Source organism: Lepidochelys kempii, chromosome 5 (assembly GCF_965140285.1).
Source record: "Lepidochelys kempii isolate rLepKem1 chromosome 5, rLepKem1.hap1, whole genome shotgun sequence".
In the NCBI taxonomy this organism is placed as follows: Eukaryota; Metazoa; Chordata; order Testudines; family Cheloniidae; genus Lepidochelys; species Lepidochelys kempii.
The window spans coordinates 136,322,789-136,342,466 of record NC_136384.1 but is presented as its reverse complement, the minus strand read 5'-3'; the positions used below and the strand labels follow the sequence as shown (position 1 = coordinate 136,342,466).

Below are 19,678 nucleotides of genomic sequence, written 5' to 3'. Positions count from 1 at the left end.
TGGAGCCAGGCAGAGCCCCCAGCACAATCAGTCAGGAAAAGATAATGAGGAGGACTTGTGGCACCTTAGAGACTAACAAATTTATTTGAGCATAAGCTTTCACAGGCTAAAGCCCACTTCATCAGATGCATGCAGTGGAAAATACAGTAGGAAGATATATATATAGATATACACACATACATACAGAGAACACGAGAAAACGGGGGTTGCCATACCAACTCTAAATGAGACCAATTGATTAAGGTGGGCTATTAGCAGCAGCAGAAAAAAAACTTTTGTTGTGATAATCAGGCTAATCTGGGGGGACTAAAACTGCAGGGCAGAGAGACCAGTAGGTAGGGGGTCCCAATCCAGTCCCCCAGCTTCTAGCCGTGCCCCCCACCCCAAGGCTGTCATTGCTGGGAGCCCCCTCCATCTGCAACTTCAACTTGTAAAGACTGTAGATAAAACCTGTACAGCTGTGTGCCTTAGGGGAAAAAGTTACACACAGGTACATCAAATGCATTATGAAAGAAAACATGCAAAAGAAAACACAGTGGGTAAAACCAGCTAACAAAAGCCTGAGCAGCCAAAACACCAGCCAGCTGTTGTTCCCACTAAGAGGGAAGTTACAATAGCTCATCCTTCACATTTCTCATAGGAACTACTGGGGCAGGATGAAATTGGGGCAGATTGAAAACTGTTAAAACATTTTTTTTTAAAAAAAAAAACACATCCACAACTTTGTTACATGTTATTTACAGCATCATTATTCATACTAGCCTGGCTTGGCCTTCTCTGCCAGAAGAGAGGCAGACAGACTAGGATCAGGACCACCAGCTGTGCCCCCACAAGACTGGGCTCTGGGCCAAACCTCCAAATATATGAGACCCACATCCTTCCCCAGAACAACCCCCCCAAACTGAACCAGACCCACATCCCTCCCGACAATGACCATCCGTGACCTGGACAGCACACCCAGCTCAGCCAGGAAGGAGAACTCTTGAAACTTTCTTTGGCTTTTCATCTCCCTGTTCTTCCCCTAATTGTTGGGGGCTCAAAATATCTCGCCGTGGGAAGTGAAGAAGCAGGCACTGGATTCTACCTCTCGGCAGCCAACAGCACACACCCAGACTGTTGCCTATGGTACTGTGGCATGCTTGAAGTGCCATTTCCAAGTGAAGGAGTACTTGTGTCACCTTAGAGACTAACCAATTTATTTGAGCATAAGCTTTCGTGAGCTTGTATGCACACAGTATGCATCCGATGAAGTGAGCTGTAGCTCAAAAAAGCTTATGCTCAAATAAATTCCTTAGTCTCTAAGGTGCCACAAGTCCTCCTTTTCTTTTCGCGAATACAGACTAACACGGCTGCTATTCTGAAACCTGTCATTTCCAAGTGGTTCAATTTTACAGCTCGATTTGGCTGTTGGTTTCTGGCCCAAAATTCTGAGGCCTGACAATTTCAGCAATGGCCAAATGTGGCTTGCTGCTGTAAGAGTCTGAGTCTCACTTCGGGTGCCAGAGGGCCTGGCTGCAGCTCCCAGACAAGCAGTCACCCAGGGTGTGTTTGCTGCTGTACCTTCCCATTTCCAGGCTCCTTCTGCCTGGGTGTGTGGCTGGTCATTTGTCTTTGGAAACTCCTGTGGAATGTGGCTTTCCTTAGAGTTCCCAAAGGATTTGTTGGACTAGGGTGTAAGTCTCCTTTAGGATGCAAGAGATCCCGGCTTCAAATTTCCACCAAGTCCTTGCCAAGGCTCCGTTTGCAGCTGACCTTGGAGGTTTTTTTCACCTGTGTTTTTCTCCTCCATCCTGCCTGCAGAGGGAAAGCTGCATTAGGGTCTGACTGTGGTTTGTTGGTCAAGGTGTAGGATTCTCACTCGGGGCGGGAGAGCGTGTGGAGAAGACCTTGGAAAGGTGAAGTCAGGGGCAGGACTTTTTCAGGTGCCTGTTTTTGTGGGGGTTTGTTTAATTTTGTTTTTTGCTGAAATTGAGAGAAATGATGTTCGCTTTTCAGCCTGAATGCTTGTTCTGTCCAGCAGCCCAAACGGCAAGCCTTGTTTCACCTGTTTAATGTTGGACAGGGACACATGAGCACCTTTGACTCTTTTGGAGCCCCTTGAGTCTATTTAAATTACCACAAAAGTTCCCACCCCCTGTGTGAGTAGCGTATGGGACTAAGCGTCTTTTTTCCCTTCTCCCCTCTAGGATGTCAGAAGCACCCTAGACAGGTGCATGGCTCCTTCCCCTTCACCTGTCATTATTCTGGGCACATGCTGAGACAAAACAACTATCCCAGGGCACAACTGCAAAGTGGTGTAGGTGACTTGTGGGGTCGGAATCTCCTTTGGTTTATTACAAACCCGGGGTTCCTGCATTTCCTACAAAATGAAAACTGTTTTCTAAATCGCTTCTCTGCTAAGGCTCTGTCTACACTCCCCCTTGTGTCAGCAGAACGTACGTCACTCAGGGGTGTGAAGAAGCCACCCCCTGAGTGACACAAGTTACACCAACCTAAGCGCCAGTGTGGACAGTGCTATGTCGCTGGGAGAGTTTCTCCTGCCAACATGGCTACGGCTGCTGGCTGGGGGTGGAGAGCTCCCTCCCGTCGGCTTCCAGCGGCTACACTAGAGAGCTTCCAGGGGGGCAGCTGCATGGGTGCTGGGAGGTCACTGTAAGCTCCCCAGTGCAGCCACAGCCTTAGGGCAGGGACGATGCCCCCCGCGGAACTCTGGGGATACAGTCCGGGCCTGTCACCTCCAGGGCACTGGGGTTCTCTTCTGCCCAGGGCAGGAGGGAACAGAAGTCTGTATGACGTGATGATCATTCAGAGACTGGTAAGGAATGAGCTGGTTTGAGGGAAGTTGATCTCAGTCCAGTTGCAAATGGGCAGATGTCCACAGAACAAAGACCAGCAGGACCATTGGAATCTATTGGTCAAAGCATGGAGGCCGAGGAGTGAATTGCCCTCGGGGTCTGAACTCCCGTCCGGTCCCCAGAGCTGGTCTCAGGAAATCAGGGCTGAAGCACATTGACGGGACACCTCAGGGAAGCTTGCCCAGCCATTGCTGGATCTGGAGCTATTCTGTGGCTGGATACACAGAGATTCATTCTCCTGGCCCCTCGATTCAGCGTTTCTCACTGGGACGAAATTCAGAGTAAAATACAACAATAAAATAAATAATGATCAATGGGAAAAAACCTGTTTCTTTCTAGATGTGAAAAAGGGAAGTTCTAGCAATTGGAGGACACGTCTGCTGACCTGGAAATCAGACTTGGTTCTTGGTGCCAACAAACCAGTGCTCTGAAGGAGACTCTGAGGAAAATCAAAGGTACCGAGAAGGGAGCTAGGTGGGGAAACAGACACGCATCTGGGACTTTCGGAAGTGACAGGTTCTGACCAGTTAGTTGCAATAGATGCTAACATAACACTGAAAGAAATGAGAGTGAACCAAGAAATCATCATTCCTGACTCAGGGGAAAAGGCTGTGGGATTATCCAAGGCAACAACAACAAACGGTTCATAATCTGTAGTCATTTGAATATGGTTCATTTTACCACTAACAAGTTTCTCTGAAGTAATGAGAAATCCAGGGTCCAGGTAAAGGGAGCTGTGTCACATTCTCCAGTCTGACAGTCCAGTCATGGCTTAGTCCTGTTTCTAAAATAGAGAAAAGAGTCCAATAATAAAAACAGCTTAATAAAAGCAAGAAAGTGCGAACATTGGTGGCTAGAGCAGGGAGCTGGTGGATTCTAACTCACTGTGTGACCTTGGCCAGTTTAATTCTATCTCCATGTCCCTATCTTTACAGGGGGGAGAGCAATAATTACAGACCCCACAGGAGGGGGTTGGTTTGATGCTTAACCACATGGCTAAACAACGAGACCCATAAATTCCCCCTGTGCTTTGAGAGCCAGGTTTCCTGTTTGAATTCTGTATTTCAGATGACTTCAGGCCTGGGCATTGTGATTGTTTACCTGTTTCTCTGGCCTTGGGGCATTGCTGGGCTCAAAGCTGTGATGGCCGACTGGTTAAAGTGTTGGACTAGAAATCCAATAGGGTTTCCCTGCACAGGTTCAAATCCTGCTCACAGCGAGGCCTGTGTTCTAGCCACACTTGCTAACCAGGGCAATACATCTCCACAGACCCTGATATGCTCTCAATACGCTCTGCACCCCAAGTAAACCCTGTTCTGCTCCTTGCATAGAGATGCCTGGGATGGTGCCTCACACTGTGTGCCTGAGGGGTCTCAGGCAAACTCTCAGCTCCCGGAGCCTCTGCCACTCACCTAGTGCCCCATGGCTCAGTCCTACCCCTGGGTGCTGCGTCTCTCTAGAGTGTGGAAGGACCTGAGCATGGGCAGCACATCTAAGAGGCCAGGGGAGGCTGAGCTGCTGGGGGTGTGGGGCGGGTCACCCCTCTGGAGGCACGTGGGCCCACTGTCACCTTCCCAGCGCTGGAAGCGAAGCTCCAGAGAAGTGGGGGCACCACTTATGCTCTGCCTCTTCCCATTCCCCACTGCACATCTTCCTGCCCTGTCTCCTTCCCCAAGGACCTGTTGCCCCCTGCTCACCTAAGGCAGAAAAAAGAGATGGGGGCCTGGCCCCATGGCTCCCCAGATAGCCTCCCCCTTACAGGAAAGGGGCACAGAGGAGCAAGCAGGGGCTGAGTGGAGTCTTGGGGGAAGAGAGAGAGAGGAGCGGGGGGGGGCGGGTAGGAGGGTGTCGGGGGAGGGGGCGGAGAGGAGTGAAGAGTGGGGGGGCCTCGGGGGATTGGGCAGTAAGTGCCAGAGTGAGGGAGGGGCCTCAGGGGAAGACAATGACATGGGGTGGGGCCTTGGTGGCAGGCCCATGATCTAAACGCCGGTGGCCCCCCAACTTCTAGAGAGTTTCTGGCACCTGTGTGTGAGCCTCCCCAAACAGAGCCACATGTGCCCCCGAGAGAATTAAATGCTTCCAGAGCCCTGGATGGAACAAGCACTGGGCACCTGATTGTCAGAAGAGCTGGATGCCAGCAGCTCCCACTGACTTCACTTAGAGCTGTGGGTGCTCAGAGCCTTTGAAAAACAGACCCTGGGTGTGCGGAGGGGTCATTGGACACCCAGGGTGGGTCTGATTCTTGTTTGCACTAAGACGACATAACACCTTTACCTTCACGGCGGTGTAAAGGGGCTCGACAGTGGCATAAAGCCCTCTAGACACGGCCAGAGGCAGGGAAAGGGTCGTCAGTGCGGAAGAGAATCAGGCCCAGAGTAATACAAGGTGTGCAGGGAATATTCTGGATTCTGTTAATTACACTTCGCCCTTGCTAGAAATTCTTCCTGTATTTTCTCCATTTCACTCCCTGACTCTGTATCTCTGCCCCTTTCCCCCTGCTTGTTCCTCAGAATTAGCAGGTTCTGGCAATTAATAGCAGCAATCCTGCCCTAACCCAGCAGCCTGAAACCTCCCCTCTCTCTGCCCCTCTCCTCACGCTGGACTTGAAAGAATGGGGAACGTCTCTGGCAGAGGGAGTGAAAAAGACACTCGGAAAGGGTGAGTTTTCACAGGGATTTCCTCAAGTGAGGAGAAACTTCGGGTCCCAATTTGAACTCAGAAAACCCCTCAGGGATCAAACAAACCAGAGGCCCAGTTCACCCAGATCTGGGCTCCACGTGGGAGTGAGCAGGGGGCTGCTGGGACACATCCCAACTGACTGGCCCTGCCCAGGGGACTGTAGCTGAGGAGGGGGCAGACAGGCTCCCCGCATGACTGACACTGAGGGAGGAGGGGGCAGCTGGACAGACCTGCAGTGACCACACGGATTGTGAGGTTTGCTCCACTCCTGTCTCCAATGGGGCTGATGTTACTCCCTGAGCCTGCTGAGCCCTGTGACCCTTCCCAGCCACACCCGTGGGAGCAGAAAACACCGAGACACAAGGCGGGGGAGGTCATATAGTTTATTGGACCAACTTCTGTTGAGGAGAGAGACAAGGGCCTGAGGACGAACTCTGTGGAGCTTGAAGGCTTGTCTCTCCCCAGCAGAAGTTGACCCCCATTTTGTCTTTCTAATCTCCTGGGACCGACCCTGCAAACAGAAAACACGGAGTCAGTTCAGTGCTTCCCAGCTGCGCTGCTCTTCCGATCAAGGCACCAAGAGCCTCTATGAAACATGGACATTGCATTTATCCAAACTGTGCCTAGCGCAGCAGAGGGGAAGAGGTTTAAGCTGCTGCCAGCTGCAGCCCCTTCTGTGCAGGGTTGCCAGAAAACTGCCCAACGTAAAGGCAATTGTGCCTGCAGGCCAGACCTCTCCATCCCAGAATGGAGGTGCCCTTTGGTCTCTCACACAACCACAGCAGCTCCAGTCACCAGGTCCCCTCTTGGCACAGGGAGCTTCCTAAATCAGTAACACTCCCTGCCCTGGGCCCCGCGCACTTGGATGGAAGCCTGGTAGCCAGTGGCCCCACCTGATGCAACTCACAGTCTAGGCTGTAGCCTATAGGGCTAACCTGCTTCCTTGCCTACATATCTTTTCTTATGGATTTCTTATTGCCTTATGGTCTGGTTATTTGTTTTATTATAATAGGTTATAAGAGGTTTATATTAAAGTAGTTTGATTGTAACGCCGCAAGGGACTTACAGGCCATATCCTGTATGTTGAGCTAAGGCAAAGTCTGCATACATATGTCTGGGACCTTTCACCCAGATAGATGGTGATGAGTTAAAGCATAAGGTCCACATATGATGTGTTAAAGCAGGCTGGCAGAGGGGCTTTCCTAAGTTCATACCCTTTTAAACTTAACAGATACACCACAACTTGGAAAAACCCGCAATAACCGGTTAGGACAGAAATAACAAATGTGACACCTAACCACAAAACGGCCAGGGTGACCAATTGACGTCTATGATAATAAGTTGAGATCAATAATATACTAACCTACAGGGAAAAGACACTCCAACATTAGTGAAGTGAGGAAATGCAAATAAGGATAAGGGGAAAAATCCCCTACCGAATATGCATCAAACATAACGGCGTCAGCGTAACGTATTATAAAAGAAAAGGAGTACTTGTGGCACCTTAGAGACTAACCAATTTATTAGAGCATAAGTCTCTAAGGTGCCACAAGTACTCCTTTTCTTTTTGCGAATACAGACTAACACGGCTGTTACTCTGAAACCTGGTATTATAAAAGTGGCATCCCAGCCTAGGGGCAGCAGGAGAAGGAGATGTAGTCCTTGGGAGGGGCCAGAATGATGCCACTGGTGATGATGGGGAAGGTGATGGTGATGAGGAAGATGATGATTAACACTTCAGATTGTTCTACAAGGGATGGTGTGAGCATATGGAAGTGCAGATGTACATTCTCTATCTATCTTGTTAAGTTGGGGTGTTTGTGACTGTGCTAAACGTATTAATAAACTATATTAAATATAAAAGAGTTCCTACTGTGTGAGTGTTGTAACTGTGCACATCAGGGTTCCCAACTACAGAATAAGTTAAATAATACAGGGTCTGATTTTGGGAGAAGTACCTGTCAATCCTTGAAGTGATAACTGGGGATTCTTAAGTAATCTATATAATTAATACACAATCCAAAGATCAGGCAACAACAGGCAGGAAAGTCACATTCTAGGGCAACGGGGGCTCAGAAAGCCTAGCGGGGAGAGAGCGCACACTAGAGACAGCAGAGGAGAGACGGTTTGGAGAGGGGAAGCAACTGGAGAGCACCTGTGAGTGCAGAGTGCTAGCCTGCCAGGTGCAGCTCATAGGTGCCCAAACAGCACAATGCAATCTGGTCCCTGGTCAAACAGTCAGGACTCTGAACCCTGCAGTCTGAGTTCAAATCTCCATGGATTTCTTGGACTTATAGTAGCCTGCGACAAAGCCCTGAGCTCAGTATGCCCAGCTCCCCTGTCTCCAGTTGTGCAAGCGTGAGTCTTCCCTCCAGGGGAGGGAGCATGGGGGACTGGGGTGCAGCGGACTGTAGAGGTGGAGAGATTTGATGGCAGAGGAGGAAGAATCTTGCTGATAGGCAGTGGCTGAGGAGAAAAAGATGAAGCGTTGGTGGGACTTTTTTTTTTTTGCCTCTCTTTTGCCTGCCTGCCTACTTGCTCTTGTGGGAGAAGGGTAGATGCTTTCAACTAGCTCAGTTGGTAGAGCAACAGGCTCTTAATCTGAGGGTCCAGGATTCAAGCCCCTGGATGGGCACTCAGCTTTCCAGTTGCCTTGTGCATGAGGAGCCAAAAGATTTCTGGCAGTGTCTAGAGCAGCATAGATTCCCAGAAGCAGTGGCAATTTCCTGGAGAAGCCCCTTTCTCCTGTGGAGTCCTTAGGAATCAGGAGAGAGGCTCCTATCCACAGGAGCAGGCCTAGAAAACAGAGTCTCCAGCTGGAAGGAAGCCCTGTGGGGCCAGGTGCTGAGACAGTCAAGGGGAGCAGAGACAGCAAAGGAGAGGGAGTGAGCAGCTGCAGAGAAGCAAAGAGGGCGAGTGGTCCTGATGTTGTGGCACATTTTCCTGGCTTATACACGACCCCGGTGGAATGGGCTAGCAATAGGATGGGAGTTCTCACTCCCACTCCCTTTACCCAGAGGCCTGCCTGACCTCGAGGACTCTCCTTCGGAGATCTGACCCCCAGTTTTCCCCTCTGACCTGATCCACAGGAGAGGGGTCTGTTATGAGAAAGATCCTCCCTACAAAAGGTGGACGGACTCTCTGGCCCCCCCTCACCTTCCATCTGGGCTTCCCTCTCTGGGCTTCCCTCTGAGTCAGACACTCTTGTGTCCCCAGAAGAGAAGGTGACCCTGGTCTGGCTGTGGGCTCACAGCTACCAGCTATGACAGACCCTTCACTGGCCACTGACCCCTTTTCACTCAGGTTGGGTTTGCTTCCTGCCACAGAGTCCTTGGAGATCTGTTCCCACCGCAGTGGTCACCAGGACCCTAACCCCCACCTTTGGGGCACATGCCTCTGTGCACCCCAAGGCAGGCCTGTCCCCCTGCTGACGAGCAGCTGGGTGGCCCCCCATGCTATAGGGTGGTACATCCCCCTCCTAAGAGACACGCTCCTATTCCCTAAGAGACACGCTCCTATTCCCGCAACAGTCCCTGTGGCTTCACCCCCACCCCACCCCCCGGGGCTGTTTGCACACACTTCCTGCTCACTGCTCACCAACTCTGGGACAGATTCTGCCACATTAAAGAAATCAGCCCCAGTAGAAACGGTGCCAAGCTGTGGGCCATGGTGGCAATTCACAGATTTTTAGTTTGCCTGTGAACTTCAGTTAAAGGTGCAAGTAGCCCCCCCACCCATTCCAGTTCTGCCATTTTGCCTGGCGACAAATCCTCCTCCTGGAGCAGGTCCCTCCTGACCACAGAAATCTCAGCGCCTGTGTCTCTCAATCCAGTGATGAATCTCCCATTCAGTTTAACAGCATGCATGTGCTCACTGCTGGGTTCTGTAGATGCAAGCTTCACACATCCTATGTGGAAAGAGGCAGCAGCCTGGCTCTGAGAAGCAGCAGCAGCATGTGTTACTTGTTGCCTTCTTCCACTCAGTGAGGGACACTTATTCCTCAGGTGCTCGGTGGACTTACGACGAGAGCACCTCTTGGGCTCCTCTGCTTGCACAGGAGATTTGGGACGGGTCACAGGGGAATGGGGAGGTGAACACCCCGCCTCCTTTTCCCTAGGGGTAAAACGGTGATTCTGCTTTCCCCCAACCCTGAGCCCCTCTGCCAGTGGTTCATGTTTAATTGCAGCTTGTGCTTGTGCATAAGAGTCTGCAAACCCAGCTAATTCACTCACCTCATTTACCTTTTTGTCCCACAAATACTGTTTTACATCATCACTGCACACTTTCAGGAACTATTCCTGAGTAACCAAATCACACATTCCTTCAAAGCTTGTAATGCCATTACCCCTCAATCACTTATTTGCATAAACCACATTACTCAATCCAGATCTCCTTTTAAGAATCCTGAATTTAACCCTATAGGTTTCGGGTGTAACCTGATACGGTTTCAAAATCAGTTCCTTAAATTTACCATAGTTTAAAACATCATCAATAGGCATCTTACTGAATATGTCCAGAGCGCTGCCAGTCAATTTTGCTATCAATGTGGTCATCTTTCGATCTTCAGGGATTGCATGGAGGGTACACACAGTCTCTCAAAGGTGATGAAATATTCGGCAATATCGCTGGTTTCATCATACTGGGGGCTTAGTTGCGCCCATCTGTGGATTTTTGGGGAAGTGGAACCAGCAGCTGGAGGGGTTTGTTTCCTCAACTCCATAACAGCCAGTTCATACTTCTAGGCCTCCATCTCTCTCTTGAGGGAAGCCTCCTCTTTGGCTCTTTCTGCCTCCATAGCTGTCTTGTGGGCATCTTCTTCTCTGTCTGCTGCTGCATTAATTTCTAATTTTTTAAAATTTGATAAGTCTATTATGTTCATTTTCTTTCTCTTCTGCTTCCAGTCTAGCCAGCTCTAGTTTAGTAGCTGCTTCACTGGTAGTCATTTTCCTGCTTTCTTGTACTGGGCCACACTCCCTCTGTAGTTCACTGAAACTGGGATGCACTCAGCTCAGGGGCTTCTTAGTTAACAGAGACTTTTGCAGCACCCAGTGTTCAGCCTTTCTGGGCGATTTGCAACCTGTACAGTTCTAGCTTGTTCTGATCCTCACTCTTACTTATTGTGCTTCCTTTTCTGTCCCTATTTTCCTTACCCGAAATAAGCAAACAGAAAATAACAAACCAGTAACCACTTCATCTGTTCTCCAGCCACCACACTTAAACTTCACTTAAAATCACCACCAGTATCTCAAAGCAATCAGCTGTGCACAGATCCTGCTCGACTATGCCACTGTCAGGGGTTGGATCACAGAAAACCCCTTAGGAGCTGCCAACTGATGTGCCAAGCCTACTCCTGCCCCTGCTTTCCTGCCCTTTCCAGCCTAGGACACCTGAACCCTGCCTGGTTTGAGCCAGACCCGCTAGCCTGCTCCAAGCCAAACCCAGGTCGGAGCCACGTCCCCTAACAGCTGTAGGCTTTCCTGGAAGCAGCTTAGGAAGTGTTCCTGCCTTTAGCACTCAGATGCCAACTCCCAATGGGGTTCAAAACCTAAATAAAACTGTTTTACCCTGTATAAAGCTTATATAGGGCAAACTCATAGATTGTTCGCCCTCTGTAACCCTAAGAGAGATATGCACAGCTGCTCCCCCCTCCCCCGCCCCCGGTACTAACACGTACTCCAGGTTAATTAATAAGTAAAAAGAGATTTTAATGAGTACAGAAAGTAGGATTTAAGTAGTTCCAAGTAGTAACAGACAGAACAAAGTGAATTACCAAATAAAATAAAACAAAACACAAAGATTTATCTCTAATACAGTAAATAAAACTGAATACTGTCCTCACCCTCAGATGTTTCAGTGAGTCTCCTTTTTCAGACTAAACTTCTTTTAGTCTGGGTCTAGTTATCACTCGCACCCCCCCCTGTAGTCACTGTCCATTGTTCCAGTTTCCTTCAGGTCTCCTGGGCTGGAGAGGCTCTAACTTAAGCCGGCTGAAGACCAAATGGAGGGGTCTCCCCGGGGTTTAAATAGACTTGAAGTGAGCTGTAGCTCACGAAAGCTTATGCTCTAATAAATTGGTTAGTCTCTAAGGTGCCACAAGTACTCCTTTTCTTCTGGGTGGACACCCCTCTCTCCCCTTGTGTAGAATCCAGTCACAAAATGGAGATTTGGAATCACATGGGCAAGTCACATGCCCATGCATGACTCAGGACTTGCAGCTAGCAGCCATTACCCAGGTGCTACCCTGAACATCCTCAGGTAGACTTCTTATGTGGATTGGAGCCTTCCAAGCTCTTTTGTCTCTTAAGTGCTTCCTGACTGAGCACTTAACTTGCACATTCCTTTCCCAAGAAGTGACTAAATGTTCTAAGACTACTTAGAAATCAAGCAAGTATACAGCCAATTTTCATAACTTTGAACACACAAATGGTACATGCATACAACTAGGATGAACATAACCTGTAGATCATAACCTTTACATAGATATGTTACATAGCATATGTAGAAAAACCACATTCCAGTCATATACATACATACATATGTAAGCACCCCCCCCCCATAAAGCCTTATGGGGTACACTGTCACATAACCTTGTATTCTTTCTTTTTACACACCAAACCTGTCCAGAGGAAAGTTAATGGCATACAATTTTTCCTTTCAGCTTAACCTAGAGATGTGCAAAAAAGTGGGAATACAATGGAGCTTGACCAGCCCATACTATCCACAAACCAAGGGACTAGCTGAAAACACAAACAAATCCATCAAAAGGTAATTTTAGGGCACTGAACATTACAGTATTAATTAGGGTGACCAGACAAAGTGTGAAAAATCAGGACAGAAGGGTGGTGGGGGGAGGGGGTAATAGGAGCTTATATAAGAAAAAGACCCAAAAATCAGGACTGTCCCGATAAAATGGGGACATCTGGTCACCCTAGTATTAATAGAAAGGAGAATGCACTAGGACAGAAGCTACAAATTGCTTCACATTTTTAGTACATTGAACCTCAACTTGTCTTTTATGTCAAGTAAAAGGAATTATCCCACTGCACTATCATGGCCTATTTACACCTTTCTGATTGCATACAATTTCTCTCAGTAAAGACAGTACTTTCCCCTTCCCCCACAAATAATCCATCACCATTTTTTACAGAGCACTGTGGAAGTTGGTTGATAGTGCGACTAATTGGGATGAATTTCTTGGTGACATCGTATTTTCTTTGCAAACAAAACCAAACATGACAACCAAATTTTCACCCTATGGACCACTCTATGGCGTTGAGCCAAGATTTCCAGACCAAGTGTCAGACAAGTACATGGTAAGTGTCCTTCAGCTTTCAGGTGCTTATATTATTTTATGATTGTTCGTTTTACAAACAACTCCTTCTCCATTTGTTTCCAAAACCAACAGATTTAGAGCAATTCGATGAAGAATACTACAAAGACTACATCATGAAAAATGAAGGTAGCCATGATGCTGAAACTAAAGTGGCTATTAGTAATATTTCAAATGCACAAGAAAAGCAACAAATACAGTATGCCAAAACTAACACTCATAAATATGGGGAAATAACATTAAAGGTTGGTGACACTGTCATATTACTGAATGCGAGAAGGAAAACAAGAAAGGGAGGGCAGCTGGAACCTACCTGCGTGGGACCATACAAAATTGCCGCTGTAAAGGGCAAAAGAGTTAAATTAGAAGACAAGTCAGGGAAAGCTTTAGCAAGGTTGTACAGTATCTCCCAACTAAAAGTATTTAAAGAGCCTCCAAAATTAGATGAGGAAAATATCTCACAGAGAAACACGGAAAAGGAAACTGCTCTGGATGACAATGTGAAAACCTTAGAGGTTGGAGAAATGGGAGGAAATGTATCTTACAACAGCCACGTGGAGGTCACACACATGAAAGAGGAGGAGTGTGTAGTGTCAGGAGTTTCAAGCAGTCATCCAGGTGGTTTTGATGACATGGTTATGGAGGATGACGAAGTGCCTGGGCATAAAATCAGCTGTTCTTAATGGGGGTAGGAGACAGCAATCATTAAATTAAAAAATCTTCAGGGAAGTAGCTGCAAGTGGTCACCAAAAGTTTCTTTGTGTTCACATCTGTACAGGAATGAGGCATAAAGCAGAAATAGGGGGAGAGGCTCTGAATTAAAATCAGGGTTAGAGAGAAATATGTTCAAACACAGTGAGATTCGATGTGTGGAAGAAATAAAATGTGATCCCCAGCTTCTTCCCCCAAGCCTTGGGGGGGGATTAGCTGCCAACAGCTGCAGCTGCTGCTCTGAGGGGAGCAGTATAAGCTGCCTACCTGTGGATGCAGCCCACCAGCTGGTTCACCTGGGGCAGAAGGTGAGTGGCTGGGCAGGGTTGGGGTCTGACCGGCTGGGGTCTGGAATATGAACAGGGGTCTAAGGAACCGGCCTCCAGTGGAGGTTGAGGATGCTGAGGCAGTGGAGTCTCAGCATCACAGTCATCAAGAATCAAAGCTGCTTGGCGGTGAGCAAGGGGAGAAATGGCCCTAGTGCATTTTTTGTGTGCATCCCTTCCACTACTTGCCCATAACAACCTGGTATCCCCCAGCTTTTTGCACTACAGTTGTGTGCTCTGTGGGAAGGGGCCTCTAGGAATTGGTATTTCCAGCTGCATTAAAGTCATAAAGGAGAAGGAAAATTTAATGCCTTTGAAAAGTGTGTGTGTGGGCTGGATGGGAGGGTGTCTAGAAATCACTCTGCTCTAGTCTCTTTTCTCTGATTTCCTTTAGAAAATCTGAAGCAGGGCAGCAAAAACATTTGCTCTCTCTGAGGCTTTAACTCAGGACCTTCAGATGATGAGACTGACGTGCTGCCAACTCCACTAAGAAGGCTTGGAAAGACTTTAGGCTCAGTGCATACAGGACCCTCCTGCAGCAGTGACTGGGGCAGGGAGGCAGCCTGGGATGTGCTGGAAGAATCAGGGAGATCTGGTGCCCAGAGACCAGTCCTGGCAGCTTCCTCAGCAGCAAATGAATCAATCCTCCCTGCCAGTGAACAATCCACCCAGAGCTAATGGCAACACAGGGGGGGAGGCCCAAGCTATGCACCAACCTTCACATTTTAGCACTTACTCTCATTACTCTGGTATGGCACTTTCCATGTGAATATGGCAAAGCACATTGGGGAAAGGTACATGGATAATAGAAACCAGTGCTCCAGCTAAGGCTTGAACTCAGAACCCCAGCAATATTTCCCTTTGCACTAACCAGTTTGCACCCTGCAGGTGCGTCTTAGACAATGTTGGGAAGTACACAGTTATCAGCCTCTGTGGTACTCACCTTTGCCAGGTAATTGAAAGGCTGCTGGTTCAAATCTAACTCAAGATGTGGCTTTTCAGTGATGAGACTCCACTACCTTTTAACCAGAAGAAAATATCCTTTAGTGTGGTCTCCCCAGACCGCACCTGCCACCCCCAGGCAATTTAAAAGAACTGGGGGACCCCCACCAGCAGCACAACAGGGCTAAGGCGGCTTCCTGCCCACACTCACTCCACATGGCGTGCTGCTCCTGGAGGTGGCTGTCATGTCCCTGTGGGCCCTGGGGCCAGGGGGGTCTCCAAGCGCTGCCCCTGCCCCGAGTGCCAACCCTGCCAACTGTGGCAATGGAAGCTGCAGGGCTGGTGTCTGTGAGCAGAGGTGCACAAAAACTCCCCCAGTTCTTCCACCTAGAAGCTGCTGCCAGAGGGGATACAGGTTGCTTTTGGCAGGTACCAAGGTGACTTAAGAGCAGAAACCCCCACAGACCTTTTATGCAATCGGCACTTGCCCCTCACTGAACAGGATTGAAACTCATGCAGGGAGACTGCTGGGCCACATCCCCTCTGGGTGTGATCAAAGGAGCAGGCCCTCCTGTTTCCAAAGCATTCAGTGGACTAAGAGCAGCATGGGGGACACATCCCCAGCTCTGAGGGCCAATCCTGCTGTCCTGGAGGTTGCTGGTTCATAGGGGTCACTTTGCAGCAGGGCCAGATTCTATGCATGTGGGAGAGAGAATGTGTGCACTGGACTCAGGGTGCAGAGAGACAATCAGCCCTCTCCCCTGTATTGAGTGGGTGGTTCTGCCACCCCCTACTGGAAGGTAATGGTGGTGGGGGGTGCTGTGAGGAGCTCAACACCTCACAGAAGTGGTGTGGGGAGCTCCAGGTGTTTTTAGGATCTGCTGTGAAAAGCAGGACCTGCCTGAAAAGTCCAGCTTTCCCCAGTACATTTACTGCGGGGCAATTGGGTTACTGTTTCTTTGGCTGAACAGCAAAGAATCGCTCCCAGTTTCCCTTCTATCTTCAGTATGATTAGCTTCTGTCGGTGGTTAATGAGGTGGATCTAGTTGTAGATTGTTATTCATTCCCCACCTTGACAATTCACACAGTCCCTTTCCCATGCACATCCCCAACATCACAGTTTTCCGGTAGCAGGGGTTGGGTTTTCCCTGGGGCCCTGAGATTTTCAGGGTCCTTTTTTCCCTCCACCTGGAGTGAACTCAGCTTTTTCCCCATCCCAGACATTCCATGAAATAGCAGCAGCAGCACTAAGGAAAAGGGGAGGGAACATCTCCCTGCCAGGGCTGGATGTGATCAGGGCCCCCCGTTTGTCCATTGTTTCCATTGCAGAAGAGGAAGGTTCCGTGGAATTTGACACCCTTCTTTGCACAAGGGACAGAGAAAGATCTTGCTGTTCCTGTGTCTGTGCAAAGAAAATTGTGCTTCTGTATGAAAGAGGTGGTAAATGGCTCTATGGTGGGACAATACCCTCAGGATTAAGAGCAAAGGACTCAGGTTGAGAACTGATTTCACTCCACTCATCTGGGATTTAACAAATTGTCTTCCATGGAGACACTGGGAACTTGTGACATTGAGCGAGACTCTGGGGATTCGGGATGCTTTAACTCATAGTGAAAATATGAACTTGATTCCAAGATGGGGGAGAGGAGAAGCCTTAGCTGAGTTTAGTCCCAGGCTGGGGTCTCCTGGATGGGTGGAAACTTCCTTTGCTGCTGCCAGGGGACAGCAGCTACTGGAGACATACTAGGGCTGGGATGAAAGTGGAATGTTGCATGGACTTTATGCGCACAGGGCCCCACTAACTCTAAATCCTCCACAGGAGCAGGAACTTAGAAAGTCACACCTCGGTCAATGGTAGGACAGGGGTTTTGAAAAGAGATTCTTTTTTCCTCCCTTCATGAGAAAGAAAATAAGAGCTGGCCACTCAGGTGAATACCACCACTTTTTCCTTTGGCTGAGGAGCTGGAAACCAGGCACAGACAACTGGAGTCTCCTGAAAAGGGGGGGCATAATTTCAAGGTTCAGCCACACCCCTTATAATCAACAGCCCCTCCCACATGTGAACCATGTATGGAAAGGAAGCAGCAAAGGCAGACCCTCTCCACTTACCCCTCCAGGAGCTGCTATGCAGGGAGGGAGCCTGGCAGCACCACAAGTAGGGATAGGCCAGGAGGGGCACATGGCCCCACATACTGGCCTCTGCAAATGCTGCCTCTGAAATTAGGAAAATTCATGAGTTCAAGGCACAGCTGCAAACCCAGAAGAAAGCCTAGCACTACATGCCCAGGGTGAAGGGGTGTGCTAAAGCCTGGAACCAGGCCAGAAATCTTCAAATCAATCTAATGCAGTCCCAACTGGGCTACTTGGGCAATGACCAGGCCAACCAGGTAGGCTTAATGCACGATCCGCAGCACGTGCTAGGAAGATTTAAATCTTGATGTCACAAGGCAGGAGACAAGCAGTGGACTTAGGCTAGGGTTTCCTATATCGCATTCACTCAAGTCAGCACCTGCCCCACCACAAGCAGTCACCAGCGCCTCCAGGTCGGCAAGAAAGGAGCAGCAGTTCTCACTGGAACAAGTCCACACACAGCTTTCAGGTTCCTCCCAAGCCTAAAACAGAAAACCATCTTGCCAGAAAGGAGCCCACTAGGACTCACCATTGCCACCTTTCCTTCCACCCAGAACCCCGCTTCTTCTCCTGGGCTGCAAGTAGCCATCCCTGGGGTGCCAGAGGCAGGCACAGGATTCTACCTCCCAGCAGCCAACCGCACCTTCCCAGGCTTTGGCAGAATGAATTGTGGTATTCTACTAACCCCACTGAGGTTAGCTTAGCTTAGCTTCTGCCATGCCTTCTTCAGCATTACCTTCCTCTTTTGCCCCATTCCCACCTCACTTTCTCCTTTGGCAAGTCATGCAAGTGAGGCCAGCAGAAAGAGCCGGCCTCTGTAGGCCAACCTCCAAGGGCAGAGGAGGCCAAGCTACAAGGCTCCAAGAAGCGACTGGCCTAGAGCAAAGAACTGGAGCTGGCTCCCAGGAAGTCAACCTTCTGTCTCCCTGGTGACTCCAGATTGAAGGAGAGCTTCTTTTTCTTCCCCTTCCTGGGAAAGAGCAAGAGAAGAAAGAAAGGTGAGGTGAGCCAAGCAGGTGCGGATGTCCACACTGTCTTTTCCTACAGCGGCACCCAAAACGAGTGACTCAGGTCAGGTAAAGGCACTGCTGTGCTTCCAGAAAACAGCTCACCCCTGCTCAAAGAGGGATGAAAGAGCATGCCAAAGCCTGGGATTGAACCAGAGACCTCTAGATCTTCAGTCTAACACTCACCCAACTGAGCTACTTTGGCACCTGCACCATTTATTTTATATTTGGCCAGCTGCTTCTCACCTTGAAGCTTAGTCTCAATAAAACATCTCCAATCGCCGATGGCCAATGAGAGACTGACATCACTTGCTATTTCATCACTTGAAAAGGAGATTGGCCAGTGCTTCGATCTCTGTAATGCTGCACTTCAGTTCATGAGGAGAAAGGTGAGAAAAGCAACCTTTGAACTAAAGGACTAGGGTTAACATTCTAACTCTGTCTCTTACTGTAACACTATTTAATACTGCTCCACCCTGTGTTGGTGACAGTTCAATTTCTAGACATTAGTACATTTCAGTTACTGTTAAAATTAAAAAGTTTTTATATGCTTAAAGGAAATGAATTTATTTGCTTATATATGGCGTGAATAAATACAGATCGTAGCATGCAAATTTATTGTCTTATGACACAGAAAATCATGCATCCAAATTGTACATTGAAATCATGAAATGAGCTACAAATGCAATAAAAAAAGGTATTCAAAGGTTTAACAAATTGGGGGTGAGGGCGCAGCAAAGATGCGTCTTGGCTGGGATGCCATTTGGTCTAGGGGAAGCCACGACAGGGAGAGCATGAGTTAGTTTCGATTGCCTATTTTCAGACTGTAGTCTGTGGGCACCCTGCTTTGTGGGAGGGACCCTGGTAGCCCAGACTCAGGGCTGGAACAGGCCCCTGATTTAGGAGGTAGCTGCATGGTTTATAGCGCTCTGATGTCTCAGACAATCTCTCTCTCCCAAAGCCTCAGATCTGTGTCCTCAGAAGGCTCCTGCACTGCCTCCGCTCCTTTCACATTCTGTAGAAAGGAGCAGCATCAAGGGTTAGGGGTGATCCATACGGACTACGTGGGTAGCAGATGCTACAGGAGTAAACCCAACACCCAAAGCAGAGGGAGAATATAGGGCTTTTTCTCTTTACTTAGCCACATGCTATAGCTCAGAGAGCTCCTTTAAACGTCTCCCCTCCCACAGCCTGGGAAAGGGGAAGGATTCTCATGTTCTGGCCTGATGTGAATGAGGATCACTGGACCCTTTCCTAGAGGGACCTGTGATACACAGAACAGGGCTGAGATCAATGCTTACTGCAGTCAAGAATTGCTCCCCTGGAATAGGAGCAGTATTGGGCAGCTGCAAATCTCACAGGAGCTGAAACACTGGTGATTCAGCAATCAAAGTCCTAGATAGTTCACGGGAGGTTTAGGTTTGTTTCTGGACAATAGCAGTGAGAGTTTTATTGCCTCAAAATTTCAGTAGAAAAATTCAGACCCAAACTGTGTGTGGTGGGGAGATTGACAGCAGTTTCTCTGGTTCTGATTTAGTTTGTTCTCTTACTCTCGTTTTAAAAGCCTTGATCATTTTGATGGGAGAAATGTTTGTACAAAGTTGTTCCAGAAGCTGGACAAGTTGTTCCCCTAAGTCCCTATGCAGGGGCAGTTGTTGGTTCTGACCTCATGAATATAGCGGAGACTAGCCTGACCTG

The 19,678-nt window shown here is 48.8% G+C and overlaps 1 protein-coding gene and 2 non-coding genes across 12 annotated transcripts in view; 1 reads left to right on the top strand and 2 right to left on the bottom strand.

The window, feature by feature from the left end:
- Positions 1-1,339: 1,339 nt before the first annotated feature.
- Positions 1,340-19,678, bottom strand: part of LOC140911988 (uncharacterized) — a 36,898-nt gene continuing 18,559 nt past the window's right edge. Inside the window, exons 5-8 of one of the 10 annotated variants that reach the window (XR_013635870.1) lie at positions 16,953-17,057; positions 14,845-14,920; positions 13,178-13,634; positions 1,340-3,639 (exon numbers count right to left, since the gene is read on the bottom strand). The gene's annotated coding sequence lies outside the window, so the exon portion shown is untranslated. Of the gene's footprint in view, positions 3,640-13,177; positions 14,921-16,952; positions 17,058-18,226; positions 18,996-19,678 lie in introns of all 10 variants that reach the window. The other 9 variants (XR_013635872.1, XR_013635867.1, XR_013635871.1 and 6 more) reach the window with 9 other exon arrangements.
- Positions 3,993-4,074, top strand: TRNAS-AGA (transfer RNA serine (anticodon AGA)). The gene has a single exon. It is a non-coding gene; the product is annotated as a tRNA-Ser (tRNA).
- On the bottom strand, positions 18,113-18,185 carry TRNAF-GAA (transfer RNA phenylalanine (anticodon GAA)). The gene has a single exon. It is a non-coding gene; the product is annotated as a tRNA-Phe (tRNA).